Source organism: Pinus tabuliformis, chromosome 9, assembly GCF_031772625.1.
Source record: "Pinus tabuliformis cultivar Carrire ecotype Pingquan chromosome 9, CPIR1, whole genome shotgun sequence".
NCBI lineage: Eukaryota > Viridiplantae > Streptophyta > Pinopsida > Pinales > Pinaceae > Pinus > Pinus tabuliformis.
In genome coordinates, this window is record NC_142307.1 from 299843109 (window position 1) to 299849058 (window position 5950).

Here is a 5950-nt window from a genome sequence, read left to right on the forward strand (position 1 = left end):
ACACTCTGTCCAATCTTGGTCTTCCTTGGTAGCACAAACCATAATCACTAGTGCCATGCAAATACCTGAAAACCTGCTTCACTGATGTCCAGTTATCCTTCCCTAGTTTTCACATAAACCTGCTCAATACTCCCACCGCATGTGCAATGTCTAGTCTAATACAGACCATCGAATACATCGGTCTATCGACTGCACTTGCATAAGGAACACAGGACATGTCCTCTTCCTCTTCTTGTGTCTTGGGACACTGTTCAACAGATAACCTCACACCGACAGGAATAGGAACCTTCATCGGTTTACTATCCTGCATATTAAACCTCTGCAATATTGTATCGACATACTTCCTCTGGTTTAACCAGGGCTTCCTCTTTGCCCGATCTCTTTTAATTTCCATGCCCAAAATACAGTTTGTAGCACTAAGATCTTTCATGTCGAATTTGGAGGACAATTGGGTCTTCAAATCTTGGATAACTTCTTTGTCATTTCCAGCCAACAACATATCATCCACATACAAGACTAGACAAATAACACGGTCACTAATTAATTTAAAATACACACAGTGATCTGCTTTGCTTCTCATGAAGCCAAGTCCCTGTATAAATGTATCAAATTTCTGGTACCACATCCTTGGTGACTATTTTAACCCATACAGAGACTTCTTTAACTTGCATACCAATTCTTTCTTATCCTTCACCACAAAGCCTTCAGGTTGCTTCATGTAGATCTCCTCTTCTAGATCCCCGTGAAGAACTGTTGTCTTCACATCCATCTGTTCTACCTCAAAATCAAAAGTAGCAGTAATAGGTAAAAGTAATCTAATAGAAGTTACCTTGGCAACAGGAGAAAAAATATCACGAAAATCAATTCCCAACACCTGGGAATAACCTTTTGCTACCAGCCGAGATTTGTAATTCTCCACCTTTCCTTCTACATGTGTCTTCTTCTTGAACACCCATTTTCTGCCAATGGGTTTCCTTCCAACCGGCAACTCCACTAGATACCAAGCCTCATTTTTGTGCAAAGATGCCATTTCATCAACCATGGCCTCTTTCTAGAGTTTGCCAATATCTGAATCTACTGCTTCCTTTACAGTTATGAGATCATCGTTAGTAATAGATAAAGCAAAATTTGAGCAGAAAGCAGATGGACTATACCTTTTTGGTTGCCTTCTTTCTCAAACTGATCTTCTCACACCCGGAGTTTGTGGCTCTTCATCTTCTGATTCCTCCTCTGTTGTAGAGTCTGATTCTTCCTCCTTAAGCTAAAACTCTATCTTCTCAGGTTCTTTTGGTTGGACTTCATGTTTAATAACATATTTTACCTCTCTGAACACCACATCTCGGCTGTAAACAACCTTCTGTGTGACTAGGTTCCAAAGCTTATAACCCTTTAAACCATCCTTATACCCAATAAAGATGCACTTTTCAGATTTACTATCCAACTTGGTTCGTTTCTCCTTTGGAACATGTACATATGCATCACATCCAAATACCCTCACATGTGAAAGAGAGGGTTTCTTATCAGTCCATACCTCTTGTGGAGTCCTATCTTCCAACGCTGATGAAGGTGACCTGTTGACCAGATAACATGCAGTCTCCACCGCCTCTGCCTAGAATTCCTATCCTAACCTGGCACCACTGAGCATGCTTCTTGCCCTTTCCATCAACGTCTTATTCATTCTTTCTGCAACTCCATTTTGCTGAGGTGTATATGGAGTAGTCTTCTGTCGTGCTATACCACACTTCTTACAGAATGCTTCAAATTCCTTCCTGCAAAACTCTCCACCATTATCTGTCCTCAACACCTTTATCTTCTTCTCTGTCTAATTTTCCACGAGAGCCTTAAATTCTTTAAACCTGTCAAAGGCTTCAGATCTATTCTTAAGGAAATATATCCATGTATTCCTTGAGAAGTCCTCTATAAATGATACATAGTACATAGACTTACCTAGTGATGGAACTTTCACAAGTCCAAACACATCACTGTGCACAAGTTCTAATATCTGTTTTTCCCTCTTACTACTAGAGGGGAAACTCACCAAATTCTGCTTCCCATATACACAAGTTTCATAGAAATCAAAATCTAGAGAGCTATTACTCATACCTTCTACCATACCTTTACCATGAAGTATTTGAAGGCCCTTCTCTCCAATATGTCCAAGCCTTTGATGCCACAACATGGTCTTCTCTATAGAGACCACTAGATTTTTTGCTCCACTTTCAGGAACCACAGAACTGTTGCACCCATCAATAATAGTGCTACCTTGCGTACAGAGTTCCAATTTGAACTCCCTGCATCAATACCAGTGCTCCCCAAACCATTTTGTAGGTATCCTTCTCGAACACTATTTTTACACCTACATCATCCAGCTTGCTTACAGAAATCAGATTTCTGGCCAATGCAGGAATATGCAGAACACATGGAAGTGTTCTAACCCTTCCACCTTGCAACTTCAACTTTACTTTTCCACGACCAATGATTCTAGCCTTCCTGTCATTCCCTAAGAAGACATCACCACCATCGTATTTCTCATACTTGTAGAACCACTCAGCCATGCCTCATGATATACATGTGTACTTGAAGAAGCCAAGTACACATCCCCACCTTCATCTAAGGTGGTTTTCGCCTTTACAGAAGGAGCATCATCAAATCCATTTCCTTTCTAAGGAGCTTTAGATTTACAGTTCCTTTTGTAGTGCCCTTCCTTTCCACATTTCCAGCACACCACCTTTATAGGTTTTCCTGGAGATTTAGATCTCCCTCTAGATTTAGATCTCCCACTCGATGACTTATTTTTGTTTCTGTTCTAGGACCATCCTCTTACAAACAAGGCATCACCATTCTGGCTCTCCATATTTTTCTGTCTCATATCCTTCGTCAGCAAGGATAAGACTATTTCATCAAACTGCAAGGAAATTACATTGCTACCTATTGCAATAACCAGATTATCCCATGAATTTGGTAGAGAAAACAACAAACTGATGCACTTATCTTCATCTGAAATTTTAATATCAAGAGATGCTAACTGTCTTACCACAGTATTAAATGCATTCAGATGCTCTGTCACCGAGTCTCCATCTCTCATCCTCAGGTGATACAATGTTTTCCACAGGAACAATTTATTCACCAGAGACTTAGATTGGTACAAAGTCCCTAACTTGTCCCACAAAGACTTCACTGTAGCTTCCCCTGATACATTCAGCAATACTAAATCTGAGACACACGATCGTATTGTGCTCTTTGCCTTCTGATCCAACTTCTTCCATTCTTCATCAGACACTCCCGTTGGTTTAGTACTTGGATCTACCACGATCCACTGATCTTTATCCACTAATAGATCCTCCATCTTGAGTTTCCACAACTCAAAACTCTGACCATTAAATTTCTAAATCTCTATCTTTCCACTGCTCGCTATCTTCTTTCACCACCAGAATCGATCTCGCAGATCTCCCACTGAACAAGGTCTACCACAGGCTCAAGCAAAACCCCTCAACCACAAAGGCATCCCCTTCAAGCCAAAACTACTCTGATACCAGATGTAGGTTTTAACCCCGTATAAAAATTACCTACATACGAGTTCTAAAACATAGAAAATAAATAATGCGATAACATAACACATAAAACACATATACAAAGAGATTTTCCCCTAGATCTAAAAACCGGGACCACCAGTTTGATTTTTCATAGCTTGATTTTTCATTATGTTCCTTTCAATGTTATAATGCATATTTATACATGCCGAACCATCCAATACCATGGATCGAAAAATCATCGCGTCCAATACCATGGACCGAAAACCATCGTGTCCAAAAACATGTGCGAAAATCATGCACAAAACCATAGGTGGGTCCACCCAACCTAACATAGGGTCCAAAACCAAAATTTTCTGGGGTGCTGCCCTAGACCCCATAGAGTGGGGTTACGAGTACGCCTCAAACCCCCTGTGACCTCACCCCCTCTAACCCCCGATTAACTATGTGGGCTAGCCGTGGAAAGAATATAACATAACCACTCCCCACTACAACACCTAGGTCACCAAGGCCAAACCCTACTACCTCCGCAGTAGGAGAGAAAAAGAAGAAAAAGCCACAATAGTCGCTAGTTTGACAATCATTGCGAAAGATCCCAAGTGAGCAAAGGAAGAAGGGTAGAATGGATAAAAACAAGGAGCCTATGGAACCTCAGGATCTAGACAAAGAAGAAATGAATGTGGGGGTTGAGGATATCATCGCAGAAGGTGTGGAGCCGATTTCTTAGATGTTGCCATATATACCAACATAGAAGCCTACTGCCAAGTTAACTAAGGACACTGACTCTGTAAAATTCAAGGTATTCACACCGTTGTTGCCAGATGAAGTACCTATTAAGGGTAAATTGCTAGGTCAAGTACCATATCTCAAGATGGAAGATTGGGATTTAAATGATCATGCAAAATTTCCACATCTGGAACCTAGCACGTACTTGAAAATGATCTACTACGAGGAGGTGGGAGTTACAGACTTGAACCAATGAAGTGGGCAACCAATATTGAGCACACAAGGTTTCTCAATATGTTGTATGTCCCACGTTTTAGCCACAATATTATTAATACTATTTTCATGCGCCATTTATTAGTGTTGGTCCATGATGGGTGTCTCTGGTTAGGAGGGCCCATCCCAATTGATGACATGCTGATATGAAGAATCGCAACGCTTCCCTATCAGTGCATGAACCTCGCAAATGATTTTGTGGGGATGTCACAGGGGAAAAGGCTTGCTGATGAAATGAAAAGTGACTTTAGGTTGGTCAAGACGTCGCAGGGAGATGCCATCAGCTCCATCTCAAATGAAGTTGTTCGGTTTATTGCACAAATATTGGGAGGAAAAATCATCAGAAAGTGTCATGCTAATGATGTGCCGAAACTAGTGGTATCCTTGCCTGTGTAGTGCAGCAAGGGGTTCCAATTTAATTGGGTGAAGTACCTATGCCAAGAATTCTTGGATGATTACCTGGAAGCACAGGAGGAAGGAAGAGAATTCCATTAACCATGGTTGTTATTGTTGATCACTCTGATAGGCTCTTGGAGGGTGCCAGAGGATTCCCAGTTCCCCATGACAAATCCAGAGTTGTGCGGGGATGCCAAATTTTCGTGTGTCATTGAAAAGAAGATGTTTTTTGAAATGGATTTCTGAATGGTGATTAACTAGAAGCCACGGTTGCCACCAAGTCTGTTCACAAAATATCAACACTTTGTTGATTTTAAGGATGATTTCCACCATGTATACATTCGTGTGAGGCACACTTTGATGAAGAAATGGATGGCATTGTAGTCGCTGGTCACCAAAGACGATATCACACAACTATTCCTTTAGTGGCTGACTGACTGACTCCTTCCGATAGATATTGTAGAAGGTATAATAGTGACTAGTAAAGATGGCACAAAAGGCACTAGTAAAGAGGTGCATAAGGAAAAGGAGGCAGTGACCATCGACCTAGAAAAGAATAGTGTTTAGGAACTAGCACATGAGCAAGATGAAGAGTATAATACAGAAGAAATTGATCATGGTACCAAAGATCCCTATGTAGACTTGGAGGACATTGGTTCTCCTTTTATTGTCAAGCAGTGACAAAATTCAAGTGAGGGAGGTGCATGTAAGAATAAAAAATATGATAAGTCCACTGATGTGAAGGCTATGGTCATCACTAAGGGGGACCTTGATGAAATTGGAGATACTGTCAGGTCTGTGCCAAAAGATATCTGGGTACACATTGAATAACAGTACCAGTACATTTTGATGAAGGTCCAAGAGTGCCTCAAAGAGTTGTAGGTTCAGGCGAGCGAGGTTCAAGCGAGTGTGGTTCAAGTGAGCTAATATCAAGCAAGTGAGAAACCAATGACATTGGGTAGTGTGTAGTTGGTACTCACTTTAGAGCTCTGTGGGGTACCCATGCATGATGGATCCTTAAACTT